General features: G+C 52.6%; 2 pseudogenes; one reads left to right on the plus strand and one right to left on the minus strand.

Moving 5' to 3' along the window:
• LOC128945587 (zinc finger protein 345-like) lies at window positions 1-27,709 on the plus strand (annotated as a pseudogene).
• Window positions 1-27,749, minus strand: part of LOC128945471 (zinc finger protein 850-like) — a 315,097-nt pseudogene that overhangs the window by 74,111 nt on the left and 213,237 nt on the right.

Consider the following 27,749-nt stretch of genomic DNA (forward strand, 5'->3'; position numbering starts at 1 on the left):
ATGCTTGAGGGAGGAGAAGGTGGGATTGTGCAGGAGAAGGAGGAAGAGGAGTGGGAGAAAGAACGAGGACACTGGATGTGGAGGAGGAGCAGAAACAGGAGGCACCACAAGGTTCCACTTCTCCCTGTATCTGCAGCTTCCCTGCCAGCCCCAGTAGCATTCCCCCCCTACCATGCAGCAGGTGACTGGGGATTGGGATCCACGATTTTCCCGGGAGTGAATCTTGGTGTTTCTGAGGTTTATTGGGCGAAGTGTTGGTGCTTTGTTTTTTTGTGGGGGCTGGATCTTTATATTTGGAAGGTGCTTTTGTTGAATCTTGATGTTTGGGAAGTTTTTGATCTGTGTGTTGATGTTTGGAGGACTTTTGTGCTGAATCTTGGTGTTTTGGAGGTTCTTAGAGATACAAGATGCCCAATGACTTAATGAGATGAACTTGGGAAAGGAGGAGCTCCCAGTCCAAGACACTCTCATTTTGTTCTTTTCCCCAAACCAGGATTTTTCATTCCTACGGTGTGTGTGAATGGAGCAGGAGGAAAAGCCCTGGAGATTCCGCACGAGGAGGGGCAGCAAACCCAGCCCAGGGAGCTGTGGGGAGGAAAGAGCCCCCCTGAGGCAGGAAGGCAGCCAGAGATCCAGCCAGAGCTCAGAGCTGGTGGAGAAGCCCCATGGCAGAGAGAAGCCCCACAAGTGCTTGGAATGTGGGAAGGGTTTTAGTCGGAGCTTGCACCTGATCCAGCACCAGGTGATCCACACTGGGGAACGGCCCTACGAGTGTGAGGAATGTGGGAAGAGTTTCAGCTGGAGCTCCAGCCTGACGCGGCACCAGAGGATCCACACTGGGGAGAGGCCCTTTGAGTGTGAGGAGTGTGGGACGAGCTTCAGCCAGAGCTCCATCCTGATGCAACACCAGAGGATCCACACTGGGGAAAAGCCCTTTGAGTGTGGGGAATGTGGGAAGAGCTTCAGCCAGAGGGGCCACCTGATGCAACACCAGATGATCCACAGCGGGGACCGGCCTTACGAGTGTGGGGAATGTGGGATGAGCTTCAGCCAGAAGGGCCACCTGATGCAACACCACAGGATCCACACAGGAGGAAAGCCCTATGAGTGTGTGGAATGTGGGAAGAGCTTCAGCCAAAGCTCTGGCCTGAGGAGACATGAGAGGATCCACACTGGGGAAAAGCCCTATGAGTGTGGGGAGTGTGGGAAGAGCTTCAGCATGAAATGCCAGCTGACGGAACACCAGAAGATCCACACTGGGGAAAAGCCCTACAAGTGTGGGGAATGTGGGAGGAGCTTCAGAGAAAGCTCGGCCCTGATTCGGCACCAGGTGATCCACACAGGGGAACGGCCCTACATCTGCTTGGAATGTGGGAAGAGCTATGGGTGGCACACTGACCTGAGAAAACACCACCAGCGTGTTCACTCTGGGGAGAAGCCCTACAAGTGTCCCCAGTGTGGGAAGAGGTTTCACAGGAGCTCCGATCTCCTCATACATGAGCGGAGTCACACCGAGGAGAGGCCCTTCCGCTGCCCCGACTGTGGGAAGGGATTCAAGCTAAACTCCCACCTCACCCTGCACTGGTGCATCCACACGGGGGAGAGGCCCTACGAGTGTGGGGAGTGTGGGATGAGATTCTCATCGAGCTCAATCTTGACCAAACATCAACGGAGGCGCCACTAAGGGAAGCCCTGTGAGTGCCCTGAGTGTGGGAGGAGCTTCGTGTGCTGCTCCAGCTCCATCCCCCATGGGAGGATCCACGTTGGATGATCCCCAGTGACCCCTGTTGGGCAGAGCCCTGGTGATCTGTGGTCCTGATGATCCAAGTTGGAAGGCATCTGGCTGGGGGGCTCCACATCTTCCTGGTTCCCTGAGGGTACCTAGATAAGCCCAGTGGCAGGAACATCCATCAGGACGCAGACCTATAATGGGAATTCCATGGGGAGAGCAGATTTGTCGACTTTCAACCCCATAAAATCTTTTGCATTCAGTTCTATCTTCCTGTGACATCAAGGAGTATTGAATGGTCTTGGAGGTATATTCTGGGTTGACTATTTGGTGCTTGTATCCCCAGTCTGTTCTGTTTATGCTGAATAATAAGTTTTGCACCTTCAAGACTTGTCTTGAGAGTGAAGGGGGAGAGAAGAAGCACAGAGTTTGTTTTCAGAAACCGCACTCACTCCTCCACAATCCTGCTCCTGCACTGTGTTGTCTGCGGATGGACAGACAGCGGGACAGACTTGTTTAGCTGAACCAAACAAGTTCTCTGGACTGTGGGGTTTTTCCCCTTTCTTTGGACCTGTTTAAACCTGCTCTGGCCTGAACACCAGAAGAGCACAGGCAGCTCACACCTGTGGCCCACCGGGCTGGGTCTGTCCTGTGACATTTCCAGCATCGGAGGGACTGATAAGAGACTGAGTGAGCTGAGTCTACAGACCATGGAGGAACTTTGTGAGTTTGTCTCTCTTTTAGAGCGGCAAGAGGTTTTATTGTTTCATATTATTTAGGTTTTATTGTTTAATAAACAGTTTTTTCCACTTTTCTCCAAGGAGGTATTTTATTTTTCCTGAACCAGCTGAGGGAAGGGCCAATTGAATCTGCTGTCTTAAAGGAACCCCTTTGGGGGTTCTCTCCCAAATTTACCCTGAACCAGGACAAGGTCTTTTCCAACTTCAAGGATTCCAGAATTTTGATTTCCTATTGCCCAAGGGTGTCTTCTGTAGCCAAATGGTGAAAAACTGGGGAAAAGACCAAGATTTTGGAGACAGTGGGATAGAAACTCCACCAGAAAAGGTTCTTCCCTTCTACCCAAGCACATGGATCCTCAGCTGGTATGGACAAGGAAATCCTTTTCTTTTGGCCATGATTTTGTTTTAATTTCTCTTTATCCCTTTAAAATATCCAATATTGAGGTAAAAATAGACATTGAACTAAGACATGGGTGTGGTCAGGGTAGGACACATGGTCAAATGGAGAGTGACTTGGGGACACATGGATATTAACAAGGATGCGGCCATTTGTGGGGACATGGGGGGACACGGGCATGGATGGAGATGTGGGGGACAATGACAGGGATGGAAACATGGTGGGGAGACAGCCATGGGTGAGGACATGGTGGGACATGGGCAGTGACAAGTGGGGACATGGCCGTGGCCGGTGCCTTGGGGAACTTGCAGGGGATGTGGGGGATGCTGGGTTTGAGGGAGTTGAGGGTTCCTGGGAGGGACTTGGGTCTTGCTGAGGCCTTTGGGGACCCCAGGCTGAGCAGCTCCAGCTGTGCTGGGAGACCCTGGGAGAGGTTCTGGGGCAGCTGCTCAAGGACCCCCTGACCTGGAGCCCCAGCCAGGCATTGGGCTCCTGGAAGGGGATGAACGTCCTTGTCCCCAGGAGGGAAATCCCAGCACCCCCAGGGTGTCAGGGGCAGTTGAGGGGCCGCAACAGGAAGGGGAGAGCCAGAGAGAGCTGTCACACTTCTAAGCTACACCCCAAAAGTCCCAAAACTGAGGGATTCCTCCCAGGAAAAAGCAGCCAGGAGCTGCCAGAATTGAGGGAAAGGTAAGATGTGACCCTCCAGACTGAGCAGGAGAAGCCTGCATCCCCCAAAACCAAGCCCAGGGGTGAGGGCTGGGGCTGGAGGCACAATGGGGAAGGGGTGGAAGAGCAGGGAAAGAGAGGATTCAGAGCACAAGAGGGATGGGACCCCCAAATTGAGTTGGGAGGGGTCTTTGGGTTGGAGGAATGATGGGTGAGGGAAGGGAACAGTGGGGATGGAACAGAAAAAGAGCAGTTCCATGGGGATCCCTTTGTGTCCCCATCATTCGATTCCTGGAGTGATTCCCTGGGGCTCTGGGGGGAATGGATCCGCACTGGGTGGGTCCCCAAGCCCCCTGCCCATCCCTGGGGGGTTCATGGGGGGGTTCCCTCCACCCAAATGCTGGTGATGCTGCAGCCATGGGGGAGAGGTGGGATCTGGAATGGGCAGGGAAGGCAGAGCAATAGGAAGAGGAAGGAGAGGAGGAGGAGGATGGGGAAAACGAGGAGCGGGAACAGGAGGAGGAAGAGGAGGAGCCCCAGCAGAACCACGCTTTTCCCACCTGCCCGGTGAGTCTGCAGCTCCCCTGGCCCTGGCAGCATCCATCCCCCAGATCCCACAGGTGAGCAGGGAGGGGGAGCTCGCCCCAATTCCATTGGGGGATCTCTGGAAGGGTTTGTTTTCAGGGGAGGGGATGTTTGGATCTTGCAGGTCCCCAAGGGTGAGACGCAGATGCCCCTTTGGAGACTTGTGGAGAGTTCCTGTGGCAAACTGGCTGGAGAGGTGGTACCAGTTGTGGGGGGACATTGGCATCAGAGTGGAGAGAGCAGCAAAGGCCAATTCTGGCAGCCTGGAGGGGTGGGGGAGGCTGGAGATGAGCAGGGTCTGGGCCTACCTGACTGTGGACAGGGCTGTTACTTCTGGAGATGGACTTGGGCAGCAGGACCAAGGGCTCACCCATTGTTTTTCCCCCAAGCCAGGATTTGTCAATCCCAAACTTTGTCTGGATGGAGCTGGAGGAGGCTGCCAGGAAAAGGAAGATTGCCTGGGACACTGAGGCAGGCGAGGAGGAAGTCACTGCCCCTTTCCCCCTCTCCTCTGCTCTATGTCTCAGCCCAGCATTGCCCCTGGCTGCAGGACAGCCCCACTGCTGACACCATCCTGCCAGGGATGAATTGATGGGATCCCTTCCCGTTCCCTCTAGCACAGAGGCAAATCCCATCCTCTCCTTGTCCACAACTCCTTCCTCTTCTCTTTCTGTCCTTCCTTCCTCATTCCTTCCTCTCCTTTTCTTTCCTTACCCCAGGCACTGAGCTGCAGATGGAGACCAGGGAGGACAAATCCCTGTGGTATGCACATTTCTTTGAAGAGAGACATAATTCTCTCTCACAGGATTTCTCCTGGGAAGCTGTGGAGAGGCTGAGAAAGCTCAGAAAGGAAGAAAACAATTCTTATCTCACTTGCTGCACCTGTTGTTTGGCACATGTGGAATGTGTTATTGAGATTGTTTACCAAGAGTGATTTGTTAATTGGACAGTGGTGATGGTTGTTAGGACTGATTGACCAATTAGGTCAAAGCTGGGTCATGACTGTCTGCAAAGGGTCAGAGGTTTTTCTTTAGTATGTAATTTAGTAGAGATTTAGTATAGCAATAGTGTAATGTAGTATAATATAGTATAGAATAAAGCATCTGTTCAGTCTTTAAAATCATGGAGTCAGAGCACATAATTCCCTGGATGGGTGAGACAATGTAGAACTTTAACAAAATAGAAATACATTTTTGGATTTAGGTGAAAAGTGCTGTTCTGAGCCTGTAACTTGTTTATCTGTGCTTAACACTCCCTGTTCTCACAAGAGAGGAAAAAAATCAAAGAAAAAATCTTGTGCTCACAGAATGGCCTCGACAAAGAGAAGGAATTCAAACTCCCAAGATAAGTGGAGGCCCCTTTGTTGGGGGCAAAGTCTGAGGCTGACCAGAGAGCTCTCTGCGAAAAGGGCAAGGACTGATAAAAACTAATTGCAACCTGTAACGTGAAATCAGTAAAATGAATATGAATGAGACAATATGCATATGTATAACCAAGGGAGAATTCTCAAGGGTGCGCGTGTCCTTTAGGGAGAACAACAATTCCCACATGCGTCCAGTGCTAAACCTACTAGCTTTACGACTTTTTACAAAGTTGTGGAGTTTCTCTTTTTTTTCCACTAATCATTTTGGTGAGCCAGCCATGGAATTGTCTGTCCTCACAGGGGCGGAAGGGAGGATGGACTCCTGGGCGCTCCCTGGGATTTTCCTGGAGGAGCTCTGCTCCATCTCGGCTTGCCTCCTGCGGATACAGACAATGACCTGCTGATGTGCAGATACACGGTATGTCTGTCAAAGGGCCCAGGGGAGATAGGGCTGTTGATAAGTCACTCAGAGACATCTGAGTGCACAGCCTCGTCTCTGTGCTTGCAGGCAGCCATCAACCAGGAGCACGGTCAGTGGCAGAGGTTCCCGGTTGATAGTGCGACTGGGAACGGGTTCATTGTTCAATGTAGCGGCCGCTAGCAACTCTGGGGTGAGCCGAGTGAACCCGAACTTTGTGTGCTTGTGGCGTCCAGACATTGTATGGCTAATGCGTTGTGTGGTTAATGTTAGCGTGTTTGTAATTGTGTGAGTGTGTGGTGTATAAAAGAGAGTGAGTGAGGGAGTGAGTGAGTGAGTGTACCCACGGCGTGCGGGGGCAGTTCTACCCGTGTCTGAAGCGGCCAGGTGAGGCCTGGAGCACTGTCTGGGGCAGTCTGTAAGGGCAGGGAACACCCCGTAGAGTAGTGGAACAAGTGGAGAAATGTGGGTTAGGACATTTATTAATTTATTGTGTTTAAAGGTGGTGATGTGTGATTTGTGTAGATTGTGCGCATTTTACCCGTGGCTAGATGAACTCAGGGGATTCTTCTGCCCCCGCAGTTTGGACTTGGTCCCTGGAATTTTACTGTGTCCTGTTATTTTGATTGTGTCCAGAGTGTGTGAGGACCAGAAGAGGCTGATAAGCTGATGTGGGTAGATGCTGAAGTGTTGTATGTTGGGTTGTGTTGAGAATAGTGGGCACTCTTAAGAGATACCCCTTTCCCAGTGAGTTTGTGTGGTTCTTCCCCCACATTGTGGTAATTTGATTCTCGGTATTGTAGGCTTGTGTTTGTGGAGATTTTAGGATTTTGTTTGGAACAAGTGTAGCATTTTACACAGAAAAACTGCCGTATGGTCATATATGTTTAACTGTGGTAAAACAAATTAAAGGAATTCCAGGAATTCCCCTCCCACAGCAACCTAAGCCATGAGTCTCGTGAATTTGAGATGCAGGGTATGTGTGTCTGTGTCTGTGTCTGTGTTTGTGGGCATATCAGAGTTTTAGCTGTAACAGGCACAGCTTTTTGCAAGGCAGCAAAGTGAGTGTCAGTAGAAACAATGCTTGAATTAGATTGTGCGGGAAGAGAACTGGGAAAGAATGAGATTTTGTAAAGCAAAGTTTATGTGGAAGAGACCAAGACAGGCACTTTATGTTATTCTAAGGAAACCAAGGCTACTCAGAGAGCTCTAAGGAATTTAGTAGCAACCGGTCACGAGAAGCAAAGAAGTAACAGGATGTTTGAATTATTAGAAAAGAGAGTTTCATGTAATTTAAGAAACCCAGCAGAAATAATTAAAGCTGAGTGCGTTCAGCCTATCTTATACCTCAAGACTTTGAATTAAGGCAAAGAGTTGGGATAGGGTAGAAAGATGGGAGCTAAGAAAATGGAATTTTTATTGCACACGGGGGCAGCAAACTTAGTGTTAAATAAAGCCTCAATGCCTGTAACAGATGATTATGTTATGGTAAGGGGGCAACTGACCAATCTGAAAAATCATATTTTGCAAACCATCAAAATAGTCATGGTTTTTTTGTATGTGCCCAACTCTCCAAAGGCCCTGTTGAGTAGGGACTTGTTGAAGCAGCTGGAAGCAAAGATCACATTTAAAGATGGAGAGATTATTTTAGAGGTAAAGGATCAAGAATATGGAGATATATTGAGCTTAATTTTAACAATTAGTGAAACTGAAATTGAAAATAAGGATGAAATTAACAAGAAAATAATGGATCCAATGTTTCCTGGGGTATGGGCCTCTAACATAGTAGGGAGGGCAGAGAATGCACGTTCTGTGCAAGTTAAGGAAAACAACAAGCTAGGGTCAGGCAGTACACCTTGTGGCAAACCCATACACCCTACTAACACGTTTGGCACCTGAGCTACCCTAGTTTACTGTTTTAGATCTGAAAGAGGCCTTCTTTTGCCTCCCTATCCATGAAGCCAACCAGAAAGTTTTTGCATTCAAATGAGAAAATCCTAAAAGCAGGCACAAAACCCAGCTCACATAGATTGTGTTGCCTCAAGGCCTTCAAGGCTTCAAAATTCCCCTACTGTGTTTGGAGAACTGTTGCAGTGTGTTGCAATTTCCTGTTTTAAACTTCCCAGTCCCTTCCCCAGGTGTGGCAATAGCTCTTTTCCCCTTCCCCCCTCGCCCCCTGCTGGGCTGTCAATCAGTCTTAGCATTCCAGCAAGGCCATCGTGTGGTTGGTCAGGTTCAAAGGATGCAAGCCAGGCCTGGGGTCATTGGCCTGTCTAGGTGTCTCTCGTCCCTTGAGACCCTCCGCTTCCTACTTGGTTGGTGCCTCACCTGTCCCTTCCCCTCCCTCTGTCCCTGGGCTTAAATTGACCAAGGACCATGTGCTCGCGATTCTGTTGGAGGTGTTACCTGACATTCAGACCTCTGTGACCATGGAATAAACACTGGATATAAACCCTCCAACAGAATCCATCTCCTTTCTCTTTACCATCTCCTGAAGCCTTCCCACCTGAGGTAAACTGAGTTTCTACAAGCCTGGACTTGTTTCAGCTCCCAGCTGCAACCTCCAGCCAGCCAAAGGTGTCTCTGAGATTAAGTACCACAGTTGTCGCCTTTGGCCTAGCAGCAAGGGTCAGACAAGCCCAGGCACAATCTACCCGGTAATACTGGGATTCATATTCCAATATTTTGGCACCCAACGTGGGGCAAAGCGACTCTGCAGCCCCAAGAAGGAATCTCAGTACCTTGGAAAGACTTCGGCAGCCATGCACCCAGCTGCAGAGCCTTGGTTGCAACGCTCTCAGCAGAGACTTTGGGATTAATCCCAGAAAAAGTTTTGTGGACTGCTCGGTGCCTCTGGAAAGTGAGCTCCTTTCTGGTGAGCGGATTTTCCAGAGGATGAACAGGGTAGCCTCTCCTGCCTATAGAGGGGTCCTGTTCCGGTGAAGAACTGTTGCCTTCTGGTACAAGGCAAGGCGACCTGGTTCTGAGGAAACGGCACGGCGACCCACTCTCCAGGGTCGCTCGGGCCAAGGACACACGCAGACACCAATGTGGTGGACGGTCCAATAGCCTTTATTATCTCATTTCTTGGGGTTTTATAGTCTAAAGGGTCTCTGCGTCAGAGTGGAGTCTGTCTTTACCATCTAAGGTTAGTAAGGAGTGGAAAGTTACTGGGTAGGGGATGGAAAGTTACTGGTATTCAGTTAAGGGAGGCTACATTCCTATGTTAATTTCTTATCTATGGGGAACAGAGGGTCTTATCTCAGGGGAACAGAGGGTCCTGCCTTTCCGTCACATCGCGAGATCTTCCGAACGCCTGTCCCTGTCTACCACAGAACACCCTGCCTGACTGGCCAGCAACAGCTTCCATTTCATTAAGTATTCTCTGCTCCTTGGTGGAGCAGAAGCTCAAAACCAGACTCTGCCATGAGTTCTGTTCCTTTTTTGCCTTTGCTTTCAGGCTGCACAGCCCCATAGACGGGATGCCATTGTGTTTTATGCTTTAGCTTTTGCGGCGTGTTTTGTTGTCTTTTGGAATTCGCGCCGGTGCTGGAGCGGGGGGCACTCTCCCTGCCCTTCCGCCCAGCTCAGTAGCGCAGCGTGCTTGGCTCTCTCTGCAGGGGGGAGCTCTCTCGGCGCAGGGGACTCTGCCCTCTCTCTGTACAGGGGAGGGGGCCTCTCCACACGTGGCGGGGGGATTTCTCTGGGCGCGGGGCAGGGGGTGCTCTGTACACGCGGCGCGGGCCGGCCCTGGTTTCGGCTTGCCACGTGGTGCGGGGAGAGGCTGCTCTCTCAGCTCCGCAGGGGGGCTGCATTCTCGGGCGGGAGAGGCTTTGTCTCCTTCTCGGCTTGGCAGGGCGTGTCCTGCTGCTGCTGCCCAGCAATTTTAAAAGCAGTATATACAGCTGCATTGTAAAGCTTTTGTCTGCTCGTTAATGCTTTCCTATCTGTGTGTTTTTTTAGAAATCGGTAGCTGATTTTGGCTTTATTTTTGGTCAGGTGGGATTTTGTACTTTGCCTTTTACACCTAACATGGGCTCGAATCTCAGCATTGTGCAAAAACGAGTGTATTATCATATTGTTAGTATTTTAGTCAGTGGTAATGTGAAGTTCTCTAAAGGTAAATGGAAACAATTTATAAGATGGCTTTTTCTACACTTCCCACAAGTCTCCCCTAAAGAAATCCACAATATTCAATTTTGGGATAAAGTAGGAAATGAATTGATAACCTTAGGACAGTCTGTGAACACATCCTCAGCTAAATTTGTGTTCTGGAGTTTACAAATTCGAACAGCCTTGCTCAAACAAAAGGAATTGGAGAAAAAGCCAAATGTAAAGCCATGTACCTCTGCTCTCCCTGGTTCTCCCTCTCCTAGCTCTAAAATCCCTAAACCTTTTACCCCAAAACTTGGTATTTTAAAGAGAGCACTCTCATTGGGAAGTCGACTCCCTGAGTTTGTTAAAATGCCTGAGAAGCCCTGTCCACAAGGCCCTGGCCAGGCTGCGTGGAACCTTTCCCAATCCTGTGCCCCCTCCTCTAAAACCCACAGCACGTGTCAGCTTTCCAGAGAGCAGTGATGCCCAAAATTGCCCCCATTCCCTAGGGGGTCCACAAGATGGAGGATGCCACATCATCCCAAACTTGGTCTTCTTCTTCCCAAGATCCTCTTAAGCATCCTAAAATTCCATCCCCATCCCCCTCGCCTCCTGTTCCTCGTGATACCTTCCCCCCTCCCCCTCCCTTTCCTGCAGTACCCTCAGCTCCGCCCCTCTACTCCTCCCAGGGGGCATCTGCCGATGTGATGTCACCAGGTGTCCCCGCCCCCTGCCTACCCCCTGACCCCGCCCACTGTTCCCACGGTGTCCCCGCCCCTTGCCAGCCCCCTGTCCCCGCCCCCTGTGCCCATTGCGTCCCCGCCCCCTCCCCGGGTTCCCACGGTGGGGACACACCCACTGCCTGTCCCCAAACCTGTATCTGTTATCCCAATGCTTCCAATTCAAGGGATACAGAGCAGGGAACAGCAGACACAATAGATGGTTCCATGTTGTCATTGGCTCCTGTTACGTTTCAGCCTGCAGCACAAGGGGGGCAGCCCAACTGCTAATTGGAGTTCTTTTGGACGACAATTGATTAAAGAGATCTGTAAATCTCATAAAGAATATGGTCCACACAGTCCATATTTCTGTGGCCTTTTAAATTCTGAACTGAGTAGGACTGTAGTAGTCCCACATGATTTAAAACAGCTTTTTTCGTGTCTCATGACCTGTACGGAATTCAAATTATGAGAATTACATGGAAACAACTGCTAAAAGACACTCTTCCAGGCTTGCATGCTGATCCAAACACAGTGAAGGACAATAATGGTGTGCCTATTACAATGGACCACCTCTCTGGCGAGGGCCAATGGTCTTTACCCTCAATCCAAGCTACTGCAATTCCTGTAGAAACACTTGAGAAAGTAAAAGAAGCAGCTGAAAAAGCATTCTTTTCCCTCCAACCTGAGGGGCCTTTCGAGCCCTATAGCAAAATTAAACAGCTACCATCAGAGCCCGTACTGAAATTTGTAGAAAGGTTAACTAGAGCCATTGAAATACAAGTTAAAAAAGAGAATGCTAGGGAAGAGGTTTTAGAGGAAATGGCATTTACGAATGCAAATGAACAGTGTTGAGCAGCAATCCTGAGCCTTCCTATAGAACCCCCCCTACACTAAAAGATATGCTTTTAGTCTGTAACAAGAAAGTGCCTCTGATGAGTGTAGCTGAAGACACCAGACCAAGACTGCTGCCAAGACTACTTCAGCGTGTTGCCATTGCCAGCCCTGCGCCCATTCCCTCAGCACAGCAGTACCCTGGGCAGCAGCGGAGACCAGCAATGGTTGAGCCCACAAAGCCATGCCTGCTTTGCAATAACCTTGGGCACTGGAGTAACCAGTGCCCCCTGAAAAGGCAATTCAATGAATTCAGACATGGCAGGGGAGGAGAACTACAAGCACTCCCTGAGGGTGAACAACAACAAAAAAACTGAAGAGGGAGCGCTGGCCTGCCAGGCGTGCAGACACAAAAAGAGCAGGCCAAGGGAATAAGGGTAGCAAAACAAACCAAGCGCGCGGTAATATTAATATTTCTGTAAGTGAAGCAGGTGCTTGAAAGACTACGTCTGCTGGTCCACTGTTGAAAGTAAAACAAAATAACCTTTGTTATGATTTGGGTGATCCTATGTTAATCACGTCTTCTGTCAATGAGCCTTACAGGTTGCAGCTGACAGAATCACTCCACCTGAAAGACACTGACTGGCATTTTGTCTCTGTCAGTCCAGAACAGAAGGGTACTTGGAATTCGTTGAAGAATTCGTTGTAAGTACATCGTCATTGGGGACACCAAACACACACCACAGAGATCGAAATTGCTCCAGGAATGACATCCGATCCTGAGCAATTCGTTCTCGGGCTGCACTGTTTCCACCCACCCCTGTTTCTTCCCAAGGGACAAATTGTTGCACAAGCTATCCCTATGCCGTCTTTGCCTAAAAGTACTGAAAAACAAGGGCCCACAGTTGCCCGGGTCCAAGTTATTGGGAAAGACAAACCCAAATTATGGTGTAATGTCAGTGGGGGTGGAGAGTCAAAATGCATTGAGATGCTTGCTGACACAGGTGCAGACTGCACAGTGATTCGGCCAGCACAGTGGGCTTTGCAAAATGTTGCCGGTCACATTCAAGTTGTGGGAGGTCTGCAGTTGGCAAGACAATCCAAAAGCATCATTCAAATTGAGGGACCAAACGGAAAATTGGCAAATATCCGTCCATTTGTGTTAGATTATTCGGAACCTTTGTTAGGGAGAGATGTAATGGCCCAGTGGGGTGTCACAATTGATATTCCAGACTCTCCACAGCATTTTTGTACAGCGGTCATTGAACAACAGCGCCCCACCCAAAAACTGAAGTGGACAACAGACAAACCAGTTCAGGTGAAACAGTGGCCGCTCAGTAAACAAAAAATAAAGGCGCTTGAGGAACTAGTGGAAGAGGAAATAAAAAAGGGTCACATTGTGGAGACCATGTCCCCATGGAACTCCCCAGTGTTTGTCATCCAAAAAGCTGACAAAAAGAGATGGCGGCTCCTCCACGACCTCTGACAAATTAATAACGTAATTGAAGATATGGGCTCTTCCCCAGCCTGGTATGCCATCCCCAACAATGCTTCCCCAAGACTGGAAATCAGCTGTTATTGATATTAAAGATTGTTTTTTCCAAATTTCCTTGCACCCTGACGATGCACCGCGTTTTGCATTCTCGGTCCCTTCCATCAACATGGAAGCCCCTATGAAAAGGTACTGTTGGACAGTTCTTCCTCAGGGCCTGAAGGTCTCACCAGCTATCTGCCAGTGGTATGTCTCTTCCCTGCTTTCCCCAGTGGTGTGCAGCCACAGAGAAAGCCATTATCTATCATTATATGGATGATATCCTCGTGTGTGTCCCCAATGATGATTTACTCACACATGCGCTTGACCTAACGATCGATGCATTGATTGTTGCAGGGTTCGAGCTCCAGGAAAAGAAAATTCAAAAGATGCCACCTTGGAAGTATTTGGGCTTAGAAATTGGAAATAGGACCATTGTTCCTCAAAAACTAGAAATCAATCCAAGGATCAAGACCCTTGCGGATGTCCACAAGTTGTGTGGGTCTTTGAATTGGGTAAGGCCATGGCTCAGTCTGACTAACGAAGACCTTGCCCCTCTTTTTGATTTTTTGAAAGGGGGAGAGGACCCAGGTGCTCCTAGGTCTGTTACCCCAGAGGCACAGAAAGCTCTAGAAAAGGTTTAGATTGCAATGTCCACAAGACAGGCCGACCGATGTCAGCCTGACCTGCCATTCAAATTTATCATCCTAGGTAAGTTGCCACACCTCGATGGAATTATTTTCCAGTGGGAGGAAAAACAAATACCTAAGGCAAAGGAAACACCTAAAAAGGGCCAGGACCAGAGGGACCCTCTCTTGATCATAGAATGGGTTTTCCTCAGTCACAAAAGGTCTAAGAGACTGACAAAGCCTCAGGAGCTGGGAGCAGAACTGATCCAGAAAGCAAGGACCCGGATCAGGGAGTTAGCAGGATGTGATTTTAAGTGCATTCACATTCCAGTTGAGTTAAAATCGGGTCAAAATACTATGAAAATACTGGAAAAATTGTTTCAAGAAAATGTAGTGTTGCAGTTTGCTCTAGATTCCTACTCAGGACAAATTTCTGTAGCGTGGCCCACTCACAAATTGTTTGAACAAGATGTTCAATTCACTCTGAAATTGAGAAGTGCTCTAAGTAGGAGACCTTTAAAAAAGGCTCTGACTGTCTTTACAGATGCGTCTGGGAGGTCCCACAAGTCCGTTATGACTTGGAAGAATCCTCAAACCCAGCAGTGGGAGACGGACATTGCTGAGGTAGAAGGTTCACCTCAGGTTGCTGAATTGGCTGCTGTTGTTAGGGCTTTTGAAAGGTCCTCAGAACCATTCAATCTGATTACAGACTCTGCATATGTGGCAGGAGTAGTATCCAGCGCAGATCAAGCAATACTGCAAGAGGTGTCTAACATCACACTTTTCGAATTGCTCTCAAAACTGGTAAAGTTAGTCACTCACCGAGAGCAACCATTTTATGTGATGCATGTCAGGTCACACACTGACTTGCCAGGGTTTATCGCTGAAGGCAACAGAAGGGCAGATGCTCTTGCTGCGCCTGCAGTGATGGCCACTCTCCCAAATGTTTTTGAACAGGCAAAAATCAGCCACCAGCTTTTCCACCAAAATGCACCTGGCCTGGTTCGTCAGTTTAACATCACTCGAGAACAGGCCAAAGCAATTGAGGGCACATGCCCAAATTGCCAACAACATGCACTCCCTACAGTGAGTACGGGAGCAAACCCAAGGGGACTGAACAGTTGTGAACTCTGGCAAACAGATGTTACACACAGTCTTTTGGATGGCAGAAATATGTTCACGTTAGTGTAGATACCTTTTCTGGAGCGGTCTATGCTTCTGCCCACACAGATGAATCATTTATCGATGCCATTAAGCACCTCTTACAGGCTTTTTCTGTCATGGGCATCCCCAAGGAGTTGAAAACTGATAATGGGCCTGTTTATAAATCCAAGGAATTGGGAAGCTTCCTGAAGCAATGGGGAGTAGAGCACAAAACTGGCATCCCCTACTCCCCTACAGGTCAAGCCATTGTAGAAGGAACTCACCGTGATATTAAAAGAGTCCTGGACCAGCAACAACAGGTTCTGAAGGTAGAACCTCCCCACATCCGGTTATCCAGGACGCTATTCACAATCAATTTTCTGAATTGTTCCTTTGACAGCCTGAACCCGCCCATCCTGCACCACTTTGGGGGGAACAGTCATAGGCTGATGAAAGAAAAGCCTCCGGTTTTAGTAAAAGACCCTGAGACTTGGAAAATGGTGGGACCTTACAAATTGGTTACTTGGGGGCGTGAATACGCTTGTGTGTCCACCCCCTCTGGTTTAAAGTGGGTTCCTTCCAAATGGGTAAAGCCTTATGTTCCCAAGGTCTCAGAGAAATCTACGGAAGTGCCCCAGGTTGCTCATGCTGCCTGGAGAAGGAAACGCCGCACGCGTTCTCTGGATGAAATTCCATTTAAGCCTCCTATCTGGAATAGTTTGTAATATATGTTTCTCTCAAGTTCCTTGTACCAGTTTAGATCCCACTGTTCGTGTGTAGTCAGTCTCAAGACACCATGGACCGAGCCTGCTTCTCATCCTACTCATGATCATCCCACCTGTGATCTCCTGCATAGTCCCTCAGCCCAAAGCACGTATGGACTACCTTGGCAAAAGCTCTCAGACATCAACAGAGAAACTGACAATGGGCTGAATGGACAGTTCAAAGGCTGGGGACTCTCAGGCTGGTTGGGATCTATGCTGAAAACTGTGTTTTAGTACTGTTTATTTTAGTTATTGTTATTGTAGTTGTTAGCATTGTTTTTGGACTAATCAAACGCATGGCTCTCAAGTTAGTTTCAAGCCCATCTCCCCCTCCTGTAGAGGAGGAACCAATTTCATCACAAACCCAGTCCCTTTCTTTTTAAACAAAACTAGGGGGAGATGTTGCAGTGTGTTACAATTTCCTGTTTTACCTATCCTAGTCCTTCAGGTGTGCCATCTTCACCCGCCCCCCTTTTCCCCTGCTGGGCTGTCAGTCAGTCTTGGCATTCCAGCAGAGCCATCGTGTGGTTGGTCAGCTTCAAAAGATGCCCCTGTGCGCACAGGTCATTGGCCTGTCTGGGTGTCATCCTCCCCTGAGACCCTGCCCCTCCCACTCGGTTGGTGGCTCACCTGTCCCTTCCCTCCCCCTCCCCCCGGAGCCTAAAAGGTCAATCAGGCCGTGCGGTTGGCATTCTGTTGGAGCTGTTACCTGTGATTCAGACCTCTGTGACCATGGAATAAAACTCTGGATATTAACCCTCCGGCACAATACGTCTCCTTTCCTCCTCACCATCGCCTGAAGCCTTCCCCCCAAAGATAAAGTGGGTTTCTACAAGCCTGGACTTGTTCACTGCCCGCTGCCGCATCCAGCCAGCTAAAGGTGTCTCTGGGGTAAAACACCACAGTTGCTGCCTTTGGCCTAGCAGCAGGGGTCAGACGGGCCCAGGCACAATCTACCTGGTGATATTGGGATTCATATTCCAATAGAGGGCAGAGGTAAAAATGTAATGAATCAAAAATGGGAGGAGATGGCATTGACACATGACATATAAGGGGGGAATCTTCACTTAGCAAGCTTGTACGTGAGGTGGCAAGGGTCCAAGAGCCCTGCACTCCGTACCCTGTGGTTATCTTTTGCTTTTGCACTATTATTTGAACTGAATTATCCGTTATTTTTAATCAAATTATATTGTCGATATATATTTTCTAAACTACTCAATTAAAATTGCTGCTATCTCAAATATTGTTTGGGTTTTTTTATGATGGGATAATTGGGCAAACATAACAACAAGAAACACAAGGGCAAAACCAATGGCCGGAATATATCACACAAGAAAGGACAGTTTAGAATTCTGCCAGCAGCAGCTTTGCTGTGACAGGCCAGGAGTGCAGTGCACACAAGCTCCAGTCAAATGGTTCAAGGCAAAGCTGAGAACAGCAAATCAAATCCAAACCAGACAGAGAGTACCACAACAGCAGGAGAGAGAACAAGAACAGAGTAGAAGTGCAGTGATGCTGGCAGGCCGTTCACTGCAGAGGCTCTTTCTTCAGCTCATAAAACAACACAGAAACAAAGCCCTGAGCATGGAGCCACTCCTGTTCTCACGCCCTGTTTGGAAGGACCATCGTGTCCCAGCCATGAAGTGACAAGCAGGATCCCTCACCTCCCGACTGACAGCTGCCATCTCTCCTTCAGCCATGCGTGTCTGTCTGACAACGTCCTGCAAAGTTCCTCCATCCATGTATTCCATCACCAGCCAGAGATCTCCATCAACAAGGAAGCTGGAAGAGGAAAGCAATGGCATGGAGATGAAAGTGCAGAGCTCAATTCCCCCATGGAAAAGCCTGGAGTGGAGTTTTGTTTCCAGGTCATTTGTCAGTGAGGACAGAATCAGATGGAGAGACATTGCTGCCAGGCTGCAGAGCCCTTGGAATCTGCACAGTCTAAAGGAGAAGGTGACGCCTGTGAGAAAGGAGAGGCCTTAGATGGCAAGCAGGTGAAAAATGCAGTTTAGCAACAGCCCAGATCAGTGTGGAACCACAACCCCTTGGCCCCAGCTGGTTCAGCTTCTGAACTCATCAGTTCCACCATTCCCTGCAGAACAAGGCAACACAACTGCCAGGGTTATCCAGGGGAGGAGGCCGTGCAGAACTTGGGACAAAAGCAGTCAGAAAACCTTGCAGGAAGTCCCTTCAGAAACAGGCAAGGCCAGTGAAAAATGGGCAAATGAGGCATTTCTGGAAACAAGAACCTGATCTTCCTGGCATCTGTAGCAATGGAAATGGGCTGGGAAGAAGAAGCCAAGGGAAATAATTTCTGCTGTGGTTTATCAGCACTTCTTGGGAGACACAGCAAATGGGGAAGAACTTGAAGGAAAAACCAAAGCAAAGCAACAAAAGCACATGGAAGGAGTGAACTGCCAGGCTGTTGTTTTGGGAAGATGTGGCTGGGTCAGGCATTTTCCAAACAGGCTACAGACTCTGGATGCCAGGAAAGGTTAACGCAGGGCCCGGGCATGGGATAAGAGCTGAAGCACTCACCTGTCCAAGGAGTTGACAATGTTGGGGTTCTTGTCCTTCAGGAGCAGGATCTCATTCACAGCTCGTTCCCTGTTCTGCCCTCTGAGACTCATTTTCTTGATGGCCATCTGAAGGGACATTGCAGCCTTTAACTGCAGGAGTCTGTGGCAGGAGGCCACAGCAAACACGGAGCGAGTCTTTTTGGAGTGACGGAGCCGGGCTGTGCCCTACTGCCTTGGGATGGGACACCAGAGCTCAGCAAGGGCCATTCCCACAGCCCAGTGCTCTGCCAGCTGGGGGCTGCTTACAGGACACACGGCCAGAGACATTTGGCCTTGCAAGCTCTGCAGAAATGGTCCCTCAGCTGTCAGCCTCAAAACTCTAACAACATTCTCTGCACCTACAGTCTTCTCAAACGGCCTCAACCCTCTTATTATTAGTCAAACACATTTTGCAAGCAGGAGGTAATTCTGGTTCTGTGAAAGCAGAGCAAAACAGCCAGGAACCCTTTAGCAATTCTATGGGATTTCAGATCCAACTGGTGATTGGATGATTTCATGATTTCAGATCCAACTGCTCTGTTTGGGATTGCACAACAAAGCAAACACACACACCCATTACTCAGGTGATCCCTGTCACAGGCTGTCACTGACACCAGACCCAAACACAACTGCAGGATTTAGGAGAGAGCTTTGCTCTGAACATCCATCTTCTCATTTCTCTCCCTCTCCCTCTGTGAACAGCTGAAGTTGGACTAATACCCCAAACTGAGCCCAAGCAGGATCTCTCCCTAAATAGGGCTTGAGGTTCCCTTTGAAGATGAAAGGCAGGATGGAAAAACTGCTAAATAATGTTCCTGTCTGAGGCTGGGATGAAGATTAATGGGGCCTCAGTCTCCAGCAGCTGATGCATTCACACTTTTAGATATGAAGACCAAGCCAGCGTGTCCTGCTCTGACAGACACCGCTGCCCTCCTTGCATTCCTTGGGCACTTGAGAAGGACCAAGTCTGTCCCAGCTGTGCTCTGCAGGCTGACACTGCTCTGCCTTCAGAGGAGCAGCCTGGGCAGGAAAGCTCTGCTGGCCCCCAGAGCTGCAGCCACAGCTCCCAGCAGAGGGGAAAGCCCTGCAGAGCTGCCGGCCGTGCTGGGCGTGTTGGCACTGACCTCTCCTCCAGTGGCCCTGTCGAGTCCTTTAGAAACGGCTCCGAAAACAAAACAGCAGAGAAGAAAGAAGCAGCGCTTTAGGCCCTGGCAGTGAAAGGCAGCCCAGACAGGAGATCTCTGCTGCCTGCAGGGTTCACAAACACCTGGGTGCATCGACCCTTCCATCACCAGCACAGCAGCCACCAGCCCTCTGCCATGCGAGGTGTGCAAGAGAAAACTGAGACCCAACACGAAGGAATTGGGCTGGAGCAAATCCCAAATGTCCACCCTGAATAGCTTTAGTTCAAAACCTGAGGTGAGAAATGGGTGTCTAAAGAACTGGAAAAGAATGCATTTCATCCTTTTCCATTTCCTGCCTAAGACCTGCAGGATCCACAAGGGCCCTGCCATCAGGCAGGTGATGCATTTTCCCCCAGAGTGCATCAGCTCTGTGTCTGTTACTGAATGTATGGGGTCTGCTAATTGTGCTAGAGTAGTGCACTTATTGGTTCATCTCTGGTTTCTGTTTCTAAACCATTAGGTTGATAATCCTGACCAGTGGATATTTTTTGAAGGAAAATATTTGAAAGAAATCTTCTTGAGAACTGTTGTCTGACAGTCACCAGATGGTGAGTTGCTCTTTTAGGCAATCCATTTCCAGGGACAGAAGATCTTCCAGGTCCTGCTCCTTGCTTCAGGCAGGACACTGCCAGCCTCAGGGGCCCTTGATGGCACCTTCTGACCACAGTTATCAATTCTGATCAGGACTGAGAGACAGCAGGATGGTAGCCCAGTGTCTGAAGGTGCTTTGGGCTCTCCTGACCTCTCACTTGATCCTGCACGCGCACAACCCCCAGCCCTGCTTGTGCAGAAGCAGCTGCCGTGCACTTACCCTTGGCCAATCTGCTCCACTTCCAGGTATTTCTGGGCAGGCTCCGCCTCGCTCACGGTGTTCCCTGAAAGAAAAAAACGTGGAAGACGCTCCCTCCCAGAGTGAGAGCGCGCCTTGCAGCAGAGCCAGAACCAGCCCCACTCCCTGGGGCCGTGAGTCCCTTGGTGTCAGCTGGGGAAGGACAATAAATGGCACTGTGACATTCAGCTGCAGAGCAACCCTGGGTGCAGCTGATGCCCAGACACACACACAGCACCTGCTCGGGCACCCAGGAACAGAGCAGACGTACTCAGCTGCATCAGGCACCACTCCCCTCTCCCCTCTGGCTGCAGGGCTGTGCTGCTGTCAGAATGTTCAGCCCAGGATCCCACAGTGGAGGGAGCTTCATTGTCCTCTTCCCAAGCAGAGGGAGCTTCTCCATCCTCTTCCCAAAATGCTGCTGTCCTCCATCCTGTGCAAGGAGGATGGGAGATGTCCTCCATCCTCATCCCACTCCATGGGAGCTTGGCCATTCTGGTCCCACACCAGGGCACATCCACCGTCCTCGTCCCACGCCAGGAGATGTCCCCTGTCCTTGTCCCACCCCGTGGGAGCCTTGCCGTTGCATTCCCACACCGCGGGATGTTCGCCCTCGTCTCCCAGAGCAGCAGGAAATTCACTGTCATCTCCCAGCACTGAGGGAAGTTCACCATCGGCCCCCAGAGCAGCGGGAAGCTCACTGCTGTCTTCCTCCTCTTTGGCCTCCTCTTTGGAAGCAGAGGGAGCCCCAGGAGGTGCTGGTGCTGCTTTTGTGCCCTGTGGACAGACGGCAGCGTGAGGGACGGGAAGTTCTATCTCAGTTATCACCTTATTTATCCTCAGCTGCACATCCAGCTGCACTAAGCAGAAATTGGGTTCAGAGCTGTTCCAATTAACAATGGGCTAAAGTCGACATTGCCAGTGATTGTTGGGAATTCGATATTCCACCATGGCTAAAGCCAGCAAGCAATCCTCTGCCTGCAAAACCAGACCTGCAGCTCTTCAAAAGTTCTTCAGAAGAAAAGGAGAAAACTGCCGGGGATCCCTTTGCTGCTGCTGCTGCTGCTGCAGGCACTGACAGGAACTTTCCTTCAGCCTCCCTGGCTGGCACTGGGCAGCCACATGCCGAGCTCACAACTTGCTGCACAATTCCAAACACCAAAGGTTCCTTTCCCACTCACCGAAGGAGGAGCTGCTCGGAATCCAGACATGAGGTGCCCTGAAACGGGAGAGGGAACATGAACCAGATGCTGTTAGGAATAAAACTGCCTGTGGTGGGAAATGCCACGGAGCAAGGTAACCCCGAGAGAGCATTTTGCTTTCACAGCATCCCTCCAAGAGCCACAGTCCCTTCCCACAGCAAGCAAGAGAAAAGCACAAAATACTGGGCTGGGTCAGTTCTTGGCTGGAGCAGCAAAGGGAGGGAGTTCCAGGCTCTGCTGGCACAGACTCCCTGCTTGAGGGAACAGAACCCCCAGGGCTCATTGCAGATGCTGTGCACGCCCCACTGGCTGCAGACACACACTTTTTCAGCTGCAGCTGTGGGCAGGAGCTCTCCCAAAGCAATGGTATCTTCATGGCAATTTGGTTCCAAAGTCAACTCAGCTCCAGAAGAAGAACACAAAGCACACAGCAAGCCCAAAGCCACAGATGCTGCACCGAGGGAAAACCTCGACTTACGTGCCAAGTGGGTTAAAAAATACCCCGAATAAGCCACACAGTACAAAGTGTAAACTGCAGCAGCCACATGCTGGAGCACTTTGGCTGCGCTGCACACGTCTGCAGCCTGTAGCCCTGCAAGCACAGAAGGACACTCGTCAGGGCTGGGCTGGCTGCGAGAATGCCTCGGGCAGGAGGATCCTCCGGCAACGAGCCCAGAGCCACTCTGGGCACTGAGGCCTCCGTGTCCCACAGCAACGGGAACACCACGGGGACGTGGCGCTGTTCCTGTGACATCCCAGCAGCAGCTCACGCAGAAACTGCCTGGAAGGTTCTCCCGTGTCACAAAGGAGCACAAAGAACCCTCCCAGGGCACAGCCCATGGCCCAAAGGGTGCAAGAGGAACTCGGAAAATGCATCAAACAAGAACACCCCACAGCCCAGCCTGAACACTGAGGAGGAACAAGGATGGCACCAAACCAAAGGAAACATGACCTTTAGTCACTGATGCTTCTAACTAAAAGCAGCAAGCCTTGTTCCATCTGGGATCTTTGTTCTAGTTCTAAATGCAAGCAAGTTTCTCCACTCTAAATACACAGAAGGCAGGAACTGGGGAGGAGGTGGGATTAGGAAGGAGAAGGAGGAGGAGGAGGAGGAGGAGGGAGAGAGGAAAAGGAGGAGGAGGAAGAGGAGGAGCAGGAGCAGGAACAGGAGGAACAGGAGGTTCCAGTGCCCCCTGTGGCCGCAGCCGCGGGACCTTGGCCCCCAGCTCATCCTGCAGGTGAGCGGGGAGGGGGAGCTCGTCCCAAATCCATCGGGGGGGTCCCTGAGAGGGTTTTTTATTGGGGTGTGTTTGGAGCTTGCAGGTTGTGGATTTGAGCCCCAAATATCATCTGGTATCTCTGGGAGGTTTTTTTCTCTGTGTGTGTAGGTTTGGATCTCGCAGGACCCCAAAGCTGAGCCCCTTGTAGGATCTTTGGGGGCCCACGAGGCCATTGCCCCGTATGGGCAGAGGGGGACATTGGTCCTGGGGACCCCCGGGAGAGCAGAGGAGGGGAACCCCTGGGACCCCCAGAGTGGGGAGAGCAGAGAGGGGTGATCCCAGAGCTGGGGGACCCTGGCAGACTGGAAAGGGGGGGAGCCTGGAGAGGAGGGACCCCTGGGATCCCTGGGATCTCAAAGCAGAGCATCAGGGGAGAAGGGCCCCCATGGACTCCCAAAAGCCCCTGGATCATCCCTAAGCAGGACGCTGGGGAATGGAGAACCCCTGGAACCATTGGACCCCCGTGGTCCCAAGGAAAGGAAACCTGTGGAACCCCAAAAGTGGAGAGATGAGCAATAGGGAACTCCTGGGAGAGTTTTTTTGGGCTAAATCCTGATGTGTGGAGATTTTCATGGACACAAGAATCCTGCTGAGTTCCAGAGACGGACCTGGCCAGGAGGAGCCTCTACTCCAAGGTGCTCCCACCTTGGTTTCCCCCAAACCAGGGTTTGTCATTCCCAAGCTGTGGCCAGATGGAGGAGGAGGAAAAGCCCCAGAGATCCCTCACAAGGAGGGGCTGCAAACCCAGCCCAGGGAGCTGAGAGGGTGAAAGAGCCGCCCTGAGCCAGGAAGGTGGCTGGAGATGCAGCCAGAGCTCAGAGCTGGTGGAGAAGCCTCATGGCAGGGAGAAGCCCCACAAGTGCTTGGAATGTGGGAAGGATTTCAGCTCCAGCTCCACCCTGATGGAACACCTGAACATCCACACTGGGGAGAGGCCCTGGGAGTGGGGGGAATGTGGGAAGAGCTTCAGTGGGACCTCTGACCTCAGCAAGCACCACAAGATCCACACTGGGGAATAGCCCTAGGAGTGCTTGGAATGTCAGAAGAGCTTCAGGTGGGATTCAGAGGTCTTCACTCACCAGCACTTCCACACCAGGGAGAGGCCCTGCAAGTGTCCCGAATGTGGGAAGAGCTTCGTGCGCTGCTCCAGCTCCATCCCCCATGGGAGGATCCGCGCTGGATGATCCCCAGTGACCCCCGTTGGGCAGAGCCCTGGTGACCCCTGTTCTGGCTGATCCGTGTTGGGCAGGGGGAAGGTGTTGGAGAGATTTCCTTCCCTTCTCCTTGTGCTGCTGTGATTTGGTTGGTAATAAATTCCCGCCGGGAGCCCAGGCCGGGTCCGTTGTGCCCGTGCGGGATTTGCTGCGGGATCTCTCCCGGTCCTTGTCCCCACGCAGGAACCCTCGGTTCCATTTTCTGTCCCTGTGCGGCTGCGGGGGGCAGGGACAGAGCGGCTCTGGGGGTGCCTGACATCGGGCCAGCGTCACCGCTCACAACGGGCAGCCCTGAGATGCCGCGCACCTGGGCACGCATTGCTGGGCTCACCTGAGCTCCCACCTGCCCAGCGCCCCAAGGTTCCCCCTCCCCAAAAAACCCCCAGCCCGGGGCTGCAGCGTCCCGGAAAGGCCTCAGCCAATGGCAGCGCAGGCAGTAGGCGGCTTAGCCAATGAGCAGTCGGGGCGTTGGATTGCCTCATCGGTTGCCGGGCAGAGCCCGCGGCCGATCGCTGCCCAGAAGCGGCGGCAGCCAATGAGAGCGCGCGGCGCTGCCGAGCCCGCCCTGCTCCGGACGGGCGCTCCCAGCGCAGCGCGGCTGCTTTGGGGCTGCTGCTCCCTGCCCGGCCCCGGCCATGGGGCGAGGGGCGGCAGCTGGGGCCCTGCTGGTGCTGGGAGCCCCCCCGGCTGCGGGCGCGAAGCTCTCGGGTGAGCGGGGCGGAGGGAGGCGCTGGGACGGGGGGGTGGGAGGGGGAAAAGTGGAGGGGAGACCCCAAAATTGAGCGGGAGAATGCTGGGGATTGGGGGATTTTTGGGAAAATGGGGAAATGGGGACCCCAAAAGTGATTTGGGGGGCGGCCGGAGGTGGGGGGGGAGAGGATGTGGAAGGGGAAATGGGGGAACGGTGGCAAGGAGGAAGCGGCAGCGCGGGCAGGAGGGTCCCATGGCGGCCGTGGGGCACAGGAGGGGCGGAGTGGGCATCCGGTGTGGCTCCCGGAGCTCTGGGGGTGCTGCTGGGAGGTGCTGGGTGGGCACCCCCTGAGCTGTGTCCTGCTCTCACAGGCGTGTTCCAGTTCTGGGCAGTGTCAGAGTGTCACTTCATTAATGGCACGCAGAAGATGAGGTTCGTGCAGAGGTACATCTACAATCGGGAGCAGTTCGTGATGTTCGACAGCGACGTGGGGCACTACGTGGGGTTCACCCCCTATGGAGAGGGGTGGGCCAGTGACTGGAACAGCAACCCGGCCACACTGGCGTACGCACGGTCTGTGGTGAACATGGTCTGTCCGTACAACTACGAGGGGGTTCGCCCCTTCAGCGCCGAGCGCCGAGGTGAGCGCGGGGCAGAGCGTGTCCCCTCGGGCCCTGCCCGGCCAAATCCCTGGAGCCCCTCAAAACCTCGCTGGGAATCAGCCCAGAGCCCTCAGCCTTCCTTGTGCCCATCCCCGGGGCCTCCTGTCCCTGCCACTGACCACCATGGCTCCCCCAGTCCATCCCAGTCCCTCTCAGTGACCCCCGCGCGTCCATTTCAGCGACGCGTAAAGGTGACGCTGCTCATCCAATCAGAACGCGTCGCTCTGATTAGTCATCTGTTGCCAGGCAGACCTGCAGTGCCGAGTGCACCGCGCTGGACTCGGCTTCCCAGTGCCGCGCACTTCATTCCCAGTTCATCCCAGCGCCACCGGGGTCCCTCCAAGCCCGTGTCCAATTCCTGCCCAGTCCCTCCCAGTCCATTTCCATTCTTTTCCCAGTTCATTCCCACTTCACTCCCAGACCTCCACCCTCTCTCCCAGTGCCCCCCAGCGTGTCCATCTCGCTGGTGCCCCCCTCGAGCTCCCAGCCCAGTCCCTTCCCAGTCCCTCTCCAGCCCAACCCAGCCCTCCCCTCTCTCTCCCAGTGCCCCCCAGCTGATCCCAGTGTGTCCCCGCTCTCTCTCCCAGCGCCCCCCAGCGTGTCCATCTCGCTGGTGCCCCCCTCGAGCTCCCAGCCCGGCCCTGGCCGCCTGCTCTGCTCCGTGATGGATTTCTACCCTGCTGCCATCCAGGTGAGGTGGTTCCAGGGCCAGCAGGAGCTCTCGGAGCACGTGGTGGCCACCGACGTGGTCCCCAACGGGGACTGGACCCACCAGCTGCTGGTGCTGCTGGAAACGCCGCCCCGGCGCGGGCTCAGCTACAGCTGCCAGGTGGAGCACGTCAGCCTGGAGCAGCCCCTGAGGCGGCACTGGGGTACGGGGGAGCCCCTGGGGGCGCTGGCAGAGCCACTGGGCTGTGCTGGGAGCCACTGGGAGGGAGCTGGAGAGAGCCGGGCTGGAAGTGGGAGAGGGGCTGGGGGCTGGGCAAGGGCTGGGCAGGGGTTTGGGGAATGCTGGGAAGGGTGGGATGGGTTTGGGGGGTCCTGGTGGGCACTGGGAGGGAGTTTGGGGGCGCTGGGTCTGACTGGGAGGGAGTTTGGGGGCTCTGGGTGTGACTGGGAGGGATCGCAGGGAGCCCCGAGGGGCTGGAAGGAGATCGGCGATGGCAAAGCAGGGCTCGCCATGAGCTCGGTTGTGCTGGGCACAGCCTGGGAGGGCTCTGGCTGAGTCCTGCTGGGGCTGCCAAGGGACTGCGAGAGGCTTTGGGGGTCCTGGGGCGCTGGGGGCAACTGGGAGGGGGCTGTGGGATGCTGAGAGGGACGGGAGGGGCTTTGGTGGCTCCTGGCCAGGACAAAAATGGATCGGAGGGAGGTTTCAGGGGGCCCTGGCTGGGCTGGGGGCCACAGGGAGGGCGCTGGGAGGGGCTCGGGGTGTCGGTGAGAGGTTTTGGGGGTGCTGAGCCCTGCGGACCCCCCAGAGATGCCACCGGACGCCGCCCGCAGCAAGATGCTGACGGGCATCGGGGGCTTCGTCTTGGGCTTGGTCTTCCTGGCGCTGGGGCTCGGCTTCTCCGTGCGCAAGAAGGTCAGGGCGGGTGCCGGGGGTGGCGTCCCCGCCGTGGCGGAGCGTGTGCGCTCCCGCCGGGGCCCCCAGCCCGGTGTCACCCCCTTTTCTGTGCCCACAGAGCTCCTGAGCCGGCGGCGGCCGCAGCCCCTCCCCGTGGGCTCGGGCCCGGCCGGGACCCCCCGCTCCGTCCCCGCTCCGCTGATTTTGGGGGGTCCCGTGTCCCCCCCAGCCCCGCTGGCGCTCTGCCCCCGCCCAGTGCCTGCTCCCAGTGCTCCCAGTAAAGCTTCCCAGTTGGGCCCGGGCCCGTTTATTGGGGGGCGATGGGGAGGGGTTGGGGGGGGCGATGGGGAGGGATCTGGAAAGAGGGAGAGGGACAAAGGGTGGGGGCTGGGCCCGGGGGGAGCGGGAAGAGGATGTGGAGGAGGAGGAGGAGGAAGAGGAAGAGGAAGAGGAAGAGGAAGAGGAAGAGGAAGAGGAAGAGGAAGAGGAAGAGGAAGGATCAGGAGAAAGGCCGGAGAGAGGAGGAGAAGGAGGCAGGATAAGAAATGAGGAGGAGGTGAGGGAAGGAGGAACTGGAAAGAAGAAGAAGAGGAGGAAGAAGAGCAGCAGCACCAGAACCTCGCCGTTTTTCCACGCCCCCAGAGCTGCAGCCCCCCCGGCCCCGTCAGCATCGCCCCCTCCCCACATCCTGCACTGAGCAGGGAGGGAGAGCTCAACCCTTGTTAAGAATATCTAATTAATTTAAAATAACTAATACTTTTTAATTTTAATAAAATGTTATTTTAATTTATGAAAACACCATACCACTTAAATTTACATGATTTAAAAAATGATTTTATATTGGTGTAAGAGTTGGTCCTGAATTTTCCCTCGTCTGCCTCAGGATCGTCATTTGGGGACCACTAAGAAAAGACCGCCCCTGTCTTAAATCTCTGGCTCCAAAGGA

Source organism: Melozone crissalis, unplaced genomic scaffold (genome assembly GCF_028551555.1).
Source record: "Melozone crissalis strain CALT ecotype California unplaced genomic scaffold, PUWL_Pcris_2 ptg000066l_1, whole genome shotgun sequence".
NCBI lineage: Eukaryota > Metazoa > Chordata > Aves > Passeriformes > Passerellidae > Melozone > Melozone crissalis.